The following is a 7,466-nucleotide window of genomic DNA, read 5'->3' as shown; positions in this document are numbered from 1 at the left end:
GGGTGAGGGGCTGTCCGTGGGGCACGCTGCAGCGAGGGGGCAGCGCCCCCTGGCCACGGACCCGACCGGTGGAGGCGGCAGCCAATCACCTCGGGAGGGCGGGGCTGGGGGCGATGGAGCAAGGCCCTGATTGGTTAGAAGAGAGGGTGGGGTCAGGGCGGGTCGGCAGTTCAAGGAGCTGGGGGCAGCGGGGGGTCAGTGTGGGGCAGTGCAGGGGTCAGTGTGGGGCAGTGAGGGGTCAGTGTGGGGCAGCGGGGGGGCAGTGTGGGGCAGTGCAGGGGGTCAGTGTGGGGCAGTGAGGGGTCAGTGTGGGGCAGCGGGGGGGCAGTGTGGGGCAGTGCAGGGGTCAGAGTGGGGCAGTGAGGGGTCAGTGTGGGGCAGTGAGGGGGCAGTGTGGGGCAGTGCAGGGGTCAGTGTGGGGCAGCGAGGGGTCAGTGTGGGGCAGTGAGGGGTGAGTGTGGGGCAGTGCAGGGGTCAATGTGGGGCAGTGCAGGGGTGAGTGTGGGGCAGTGAGGGGTCAGTGTGGGGCAGCGAGGGGTGAGTGTGGGGCAGTGCAGGGGTCAGAGTGGGGCAGCGAGGGGTCAGTGTGGGGCAGTGCAGGGGTCAGTGTGGGTCAGTGAGGGGTGAGTGTGGGGCAGCGGGGGGTCAGTGTGGGTCAGTGCAGGGGTCAGTGTGGGTCAGTGCAGGGGTGAGTGTGGGGCAGCGAGGGGTCAGTGTGGGGCAGTGCAGGGGGTCAGAGTGGGGCAGCGCAGGGGTCAGAGTGGGGCAGCGAGGGGTCAGTGTGGGGCAGTGCAGGGGTCAGTGTGGGGCAGTGCAGGGGTGAGTGTGGGGCAGTGAGGGGTCAGTGTGGGTCAGTGCAGGGGGTCAGAGTGGGGCAGCGCAGGGGTCAGAGTGGGGCAGCGAGGGGTCAGTGTGGGGCAGTGCAGGGGTCAGTGTGGGGCAGTGCAGGGGTGAGTGTGGGGCAGTGAGGGGTCAGTGTGGGTCAGTGCAGGGGGTCAGAGTGGGGCAGCGCAGGGGTCAGAGTGGGGCAGCGAGGGGTCAGTGTGGGGCAGTGCAGGGGGTCAGAGTGGGGCAGCGCAGGGGTCAGAGTGGGGCAGTGCAGGGGTCAGTGTGGGGCAGTGCAGGGGTGAGTGTGGGGCAGTGCAGGGGTCAGTGTGGGGCAGTGCAGGGGTGAGTGTGGGGCAGTGAGGGGTCAGTGTGGGTCAGTGCAGGGGGTCAGAGTGGGGCAGCGCAGGGGTCAGAGTGGGGCAGCGAGGGGTCAGTGTGGGGCAGTGCAGGGGTCAGTGTGGGGCAGTGAGGGGTCAGAGTGGGGCAGTGCAGGGGTGAGTGTGGGGCAGTGAGGGGTCAGTGTGGGGCAGTGCAGGGGTCAGTGTGGGGCAGTGAGGGGTCAGTGTGGGGCAGCGGGGGGTGAGTGTGGGGCAGTGCAGGGGTCAGTGTGGGGCAGCGAGGGGTCAGTGTGGGGCAGTGCAGGGGTCAGTGTGGGGCAGCGGGGGGTCAATGTGGGTCAGTGCAGGGGTCAGTGTGGGTCAGTGCAGGGGTCAGTGTGGGGCAGTGCAGGGGTCAGAGTGGGGCAGCGAGGGGTCAGTGTGGGTCAGTGCAGGGGTCAGTGTGGGTCAGTGCAGGGGTCAGTGTGGGGCAGCGAGGGGTCAGTGTGGGGCAGTGTAGGGGTGAGTGTGGGTCAGTCCAGGGGTCAGAGTGGGGCAGTGCAGGGGTCAGTGTGGGGCAGTGCAGGGGGTCAGTGTGGGGCAGTGAGGGGTGAGTGTGGGGCAGCGAGGGGTCAGTGTGGGGCAGTGCAGGGGTCAGTGTGGGGCAGCGGGGGGTCAGTGTGGGGCAGTGCAGGGGTCAGTGTGGGGCAGCGGGGGGTCAGTGTGGGGCAGTGAGGGGTCAGTGTGGGGCAGTGAGGGGTGAGTGTGGGGCAGTGCAGGGGTCAATGTGGGGCAGTGCAGGGGTCAGTGTGGGGCAGTGAGGGGTCAGTGTGGGGCAGTGCAGGGGTCAGTGTGGGGCAGCGGGGGGTCAGTGTGGGGCAGTGCAGGGGTCAGTGTGGGGCAGTGAGGGGTCAGTGTGGGGCAGTGCCGGGGTCAGTGTGGGGCAGTGCAGGGGTCAATGTGGGGCAGTGAGGGGTGAGTGTGGGGCAGTGAGGGGTGAGTGTGGGGCAGTGCAGGGGTCAGTGTGGGGCAGTGAGGGGTCAGTGTGGGGCAGTGCCGGGGTCAGTGTGGGGCAGTGCAGGGGTCAATGTGGGGCAGTGAGGGGTGAGTGTGGGGCAGTGAGGGGTGAGTGTGGGGCAGTGCAGGGGTCAGTGTGGGGCAGCGCAGGGGTCAGAGTGGGGCAGCGAGGGGTCAGTGTGGGGCAGTGCAGGGGTCAGTGTGGGGCAGTGAGGGGTCAGAGTGGGGCAGTGCAGGGGTGAGTGTGGGGCAGTGAGGGGTCAGTGTGGGGCAGTGCAGGGGTCAGTGTGGGGCAGTGAGGGGTCAGAGTGGGGCAGTGCAGGGGTGAGTGTGGGGCAGTGAGGGGTCAGTGTGGGGCAGTGCAGGGGTCAGTGTGGGGCAGCGGGGGGTGAGTGTGGGGCAGTGCAGGGGTCAGTGTGGGGCAGCGAGGGGTCAGTGTGGGGCAGTGCAGGGGTCAGTGTGGGGCAGCGGGGGGTCAATGTGGGTCAGTGCAGGGGTCAGTGTGGGTCAGTGCAGGGGTCAGTGTGGGGCAGTGCAGGGGTCAGAGTGGGGCAGCGAGGGGTCAGTGTGGGTCAGTGCAGGGGTCAGTGTGGGTCAGTGCAGGGGTCAGTGTGGGGCAGCGAGGGGTCAGTGTGGGGCAGTGTAGGGGTGAGTGTGGGTCAGTCCAGGGGTCAGAGTGGGGCAGTGCAGGGGTCAGTGTGGGGCAGTGCAGGGGGTCAGTGTGGGGCAGTGAGGGGTGAGTGTGGGGCAGCGAGGGGTCAGTGTGGGGCAGTGCAGGGGTCAGTGTGGGGCAGCGGGGGGTCAGTGTGGGGCAGTGCAGGGGTCAGTGTGGGGCAGCGGGGGGTCAGTGTGGGGCAGTGAGGGGTCAGTGTGGGGCAGTGAGGGGTGAGTGTGGGGCAGTGCAGGGGTCAATGTGGGGCAGTGCAGGGGTCAGTGTGGGGCAGTGAGGGGTCAGTGTGGGGCAGTGCAGGGGTCAGTGTGGGGCAGCGGGGGGTCAGTGTGGGGCAGTGCAGGGGTCAGTGTGGGGCAGTGAGGGGTCAGTGTGGGGCAGTGCCGGGGTCAGTGTGGGGCAGTGCAGGGGTCAATGTGGGGCAGTGAGGGGTGAGTGTGGGGCAGTGAGGGGTGAGTGTGGGGCAGTGCAGGGGTCAGTGTGGGGCAGTGAGGGGTGAGTGTGGGGCAGTGCAGGGGTCAGAGTGGGGCAGTGAGGGGTCAGTGTGGGGCAGTGTAGGGGTCAATGTGGGGCAGTGAGGGGTCAATGTGGGTCAGTGCAGGGGTCAGAGTGGGGCAGCGAGGGGTCAATGTGGGGCAGTGCAGGGGTCAGAGTGGGGCAGTGAGGGGTCAATGTGGGTCAGTGTAGGGGTGAGTGTGGGTCAGTGCAGGGGTCAGAGTGGGGCAGTGCAGGGGTCAGTGTGGGGCAGTGAGGGGTCAGTGTGGGGCAGTGCAGGGGTCAGTGTGGGTCAGTGTAGGGGTCAGTGTGGGGCAGTGCAGGGGTCAGTGTGGGGCAGTGCAGGGGGTCAGTGTGGGGCAGTGCAGGGGTCAGTGTGGGTCAGTGCAGGGGTCAGAGTGGGGCAGTGCAGGGGTCAGTGTGGGGCAGTGAGGGGTCAGTGTGGGGCAGTGCAGGGGTCAGTGTGGGTCAGTCCAGGGGTCAGAGTGGGGCAGTGCAGGGGTCAGTGTGGGGCAGTGCAGGGGGTCAGTGTGGGGCAGTGCAGGGGTCAGTGTGGGGCAGCGGGGGGTCAGTGTGGGGCAGTGAGGGGTGAGTGTGGGGCAGTGAGGGGTGAGTGTGGGGCAGTGCAGGGGTCAGTGTGGGGCAGTGAGGGGTGAGTGTGGGGCAGTGCAGGGGTCAGTGTGGGGCAGCGAGGGGTCAGTGTGGGTCAGTGCAGGGGTCAGTGTGGGGCAGCGAGGGGTCAGTGTGGGGCAGTGCAGGGGTCAGTGTGGGGCAGTGAGGGGTCAGTGTGGGGCAGTGCAGGGGTCAGTGTGGGGCAGCGGGGGGTCAGTGTGGGGCAGTGCAGGGGTCAGTGTGGGGCAGTGCAGGGGTGAGTGTGGGGCAGCGAGGGGTCAGTGTGGGGCAGTGCAGGGGTCAGTGTGGGGCAGCGAGGGGTCAGTGTGGGGCAGTGCAGGGGTCAGTGTGGGGCAGTGCAGGGGTGAGTGTGGGGCAGTGAGGGGTCAGTGTGGGTCAGTGCAGGGGGTCAGAGTGGGGCAGCGCAGGGGTCAGAGTGGGGCAGCGAGGGGTCAGTGTGGGGCAGTGCAGGGGTCAGTGTGGGGCAGTGAGGGGTCAGAGTGGGGCAGTGCAGGGGTGAGTGTGGGGCAGTGAGGGGTGAGTGTGGGGCAGTGCAGGGGTCAGTGTGGGGCAGTGAGGGGTCAGTGTGGGGCAGCGGGGGGTGAGTGTGGGGCAGTGCAGGGGTCAGTGTGGGGCAGCGAGGGGTCAGTGTGGGGCAGTGAGGGGTCAGTGTGGGGCAGCGGGGGGTCAATGTGGGTCAGTGCAGGGGTCAGTGTGGGTCAGTGCAGGGGTCAGTGTGGGGCAGTGCAGGGGTCAGAGTGGGGCAGCGAGGGGTCAGTGTGGGTCAGTGCAGGGGTCAGTGTGGGGCAGTGCAGGGGTCAGTGTGGGGCAGCGAGGGGTCAGTGTGGGGCAGTGAGGGGTCAGTGTGGGTCAGTGTAGGGGTGAGTGTGGGTCAGTCCAGGGGTCAGAGTGGGGCAGTGCAGGGGTCAGTGTGGGGCAGTGCAGGGGGTCAGTGTGGGGCAGTGCAGGGGTCAGTGTGGGGCAGCGGGGGGTCAGTGTGGGGCAGTGAGGGGTCAGTGTGGGGCAGTGAGGGGTGAGTGTGGGGCAGTGCAGGGGTCAGTGTGGGGCAGTGAGGGGTCAGTGTGGGTCAGTGCAGGGGGTCAGAGTGGGGCAGTGAGGGGTCAGTGTGGGTCAGTGCAGGGGTCAGTGTGGGGCAGTGCAGGGGTGAGAGTGGGGCAGTGCCGGGGTCAGTGTGGGGCAGTGCAGGGGTCAATGTGGGGCAGTGAGGGGTGAGTGTGGGGCAGTGCAGGGGTCAGTGTGGGGCAGTGAGGGGTGAGTGTGGGGCAGTGCAGGGGTCAGAGTGGGGCAGTGAGGGGTCAGTGTGGGTCAGTGCAGGGGTGAGAGTGGGGCAGTGCCGGGGTCAGTGTGGGGCAGTGTAGGGGTCAATGTGGGGCAGTGAGGGGTCAGTTTGGGGCAGTGCAGGGGTCAGTGTGGGGCAGTGAGGGGTCAATGTGGGTCAGTGCAGGGGTCAGAGTGGGGCAGCGAGGGGTCAATGTGGGGCAGTGCAGGGGTCAGAGTGGGGCAGTGCAAGGGTCAATGTGGGGCAGTGAGGGGTCAATGTGGGTCAGTGTAGGGGTGAGTGTGGGTCAGTGCAGGGGTCAGAGTGGGGCAGTGCAGGGGTCAGTGTGGGGCAGTGAGGGGTCAGTGTGGGGCAGTGCAGGGGTCAGTGTGGGGCAGTGCAGGGGTCAGTGTGGGGCAGCGGGGGGTCAGTGTGGGGCAGTGAGGGGTCAGTGTGGGGCAGTGAGGGGTGAGTGTGGGGCAGTGCAGGGGTCAATGTGGGGCAGTGCAGGGGTCAGTGTGGGGCAGTGAGGGGTCAGTGTGGGGCAGTGAGGGGTCAGAGTGGGTCAGTGCAGGGGTCAGTGTGGGGCAGTGAGGGGTCAGTGTGGGGCAGCGGGGGGTCAGTGTGGGGCAGTGCAGGGGGGGTGAGTGTGGGGCAGTGCAGGGGGTCAGTGGGGCAGTGCAGGGTGAGTGTGGGGCAGTGCAGGGGGGGTGAGTGTGGGGCAGTGCAGGGGGTCAGTGGGGCAGTGCAGGGGTCAGTGTGGGGCAGTGCAGGGGGGGTGAGTGTGGGGCAGTGCTGGGGGTCAGTGGGGCAGTGCAGGGTCAGTGTGGGGCAGTGCAGGGGCAGTGCAGGGTGAGTGTGGGGCAGTGCAGGGGGGGTGAGTGTGGGGCAGTGTTGGGGGTCAGTGGGGCAGTGCAGGGTCAGTGTGGGGCAGTGCAGGGGCAGTGCAGGGTGAGTGTGGGGCAGTGCGGAGGTCTTAGTGGGGCAGAGCAGTGTGGGGCAGTGCAGGGGGTGAGTGTGGGGCAGTGCGGAGGTCTTAGTGGGGCAGAGCAGTGTGGGGCAGTGCAGGGGGTGAGTGTGGGGCAGTGGAGGGGGTCACTGAGTGTGGGTCAGTCCAGGGGGTCAGTGTGGGGCAGTGCAGGGGGATCGATGTGGGTCAGTGCAGTGGGCCAGTGTGGGACAGTGCAGGGGGTGAGTGTGGGGCAGTGCAGAGGTCAGTGTGGGGCAGTGCAGAGGTCAGTGTGGGGCAGTGCAGGGACAGTGTGGGGCAGTGCACGGGGATCGATGTGGGGCAGGGCAGGGGGTCAGTGTGGGACAGTGCAGAGGTCAGTGTGGGTCAGTGCAGGGGGTCAGTGTGGGTCAGTGCAGGGGGTCAATGTGGGTCAGTGCAGTGGGCCAGTGTGGGTCAGTGCAGGGGGTCAGTGTGGGTCAGTGCAGGGGGTCAATGTGGGTCAGTGCAGGGGTCAGTGTGGGTCAGTGCAGGGGGTCAGTGTGGGTCAGTGCAGGGGTCAGTGTGGGTCAGTGCAGGGGGCCAGTGTGGGTCAGTGCAGGGGTCAGTGTGGGGCAGTGCAGGGGTCAGTGTGGGGCAGTGCAGGGTGAGTGTGGGGCAGCGCAGGGACACGCTGTGGGTGCCCCACGGTGCAGTTTGTGGGATGCAGAAGGTGCGGTGGGGACCTGCGTGCTGCCTGTTGCAGCGTGCGTGCGCGCGTGTGCACGTGTGTGTTGCCGTGTGCGTTTGTGCACCTGCGCGCGTGTTGCGGTGCGCGCGTGTTGCGGTGTGCGCGTGTTGCGGTGCGTGTGTGTGTAGGCGCGTCCCTGTGTTGCGCTGCACGGGTGCACGTTTGCGTGTGTGTTGCAGTGTGAATGTGTCGCTTTGCCAACCTGTTCTGCCGTGTGCGTGTGTTGCAGTGCGCGTCTTGCAGTGAACACGTGTGTGCGTGGTGCAGTGCACCTATGTGCGTGGGCAGATGTGTGTGCATGTTTCAGTGCACACGTGTTTTGCAGTACACGCGTTTCACAGTGTGCGCGTGTTTCGGTGTGCCTGTTGCAGTGCGCCCTTCTGCACGCGTGCTGTGGTGTTCACGTGTATAGCCATGCCCGTGTTGCAATGTGCGTGTGTTTTGCAGTGTGAGAGCGTGTTGCAGTTCACGTGTTGCAGTTTGTGCATGTTTTCCAGCATACCCGTTGCAGTGCCCCCGTGTGTTGCAGTGTGCATGTGCTACAGTGTGCATGTTGCAGTATGCATGTG

At 67.2% G+C, this 7,466-nt stretch overlaps 1 protein-coding gene across 1 annotated transcript in view; it reads left to right on the top strand.

Moving 5' to 3' along the window:
- Nucleotides 1–7,466, top strand: part of LRRC14 (leucine rich repeat containing 14) — a 62,921-nt gene that overhangs the window by 7,256 nt on the left and 48,199 nt on the right. The gene's annotated exons all lie outside the window — the stretch shown is intronic.

This window comes from Struthio camelus, chromosome 2 (genome assembly GCF_040807025.1).
Source record: "Struthio camelus isolate bStrCam1 chromosome 2, bStrCam1.hap1, whole genome shotgun sequence".
Lineage (NCBI taxonomy): Eukaryota > Metazoa > Chordata > Aves > Struthioniformes > Struthionidae > Struthio > Struthio camelus.
This window is presented reverse-complemented; position numbering and strand designations above follow the sequence as displayed.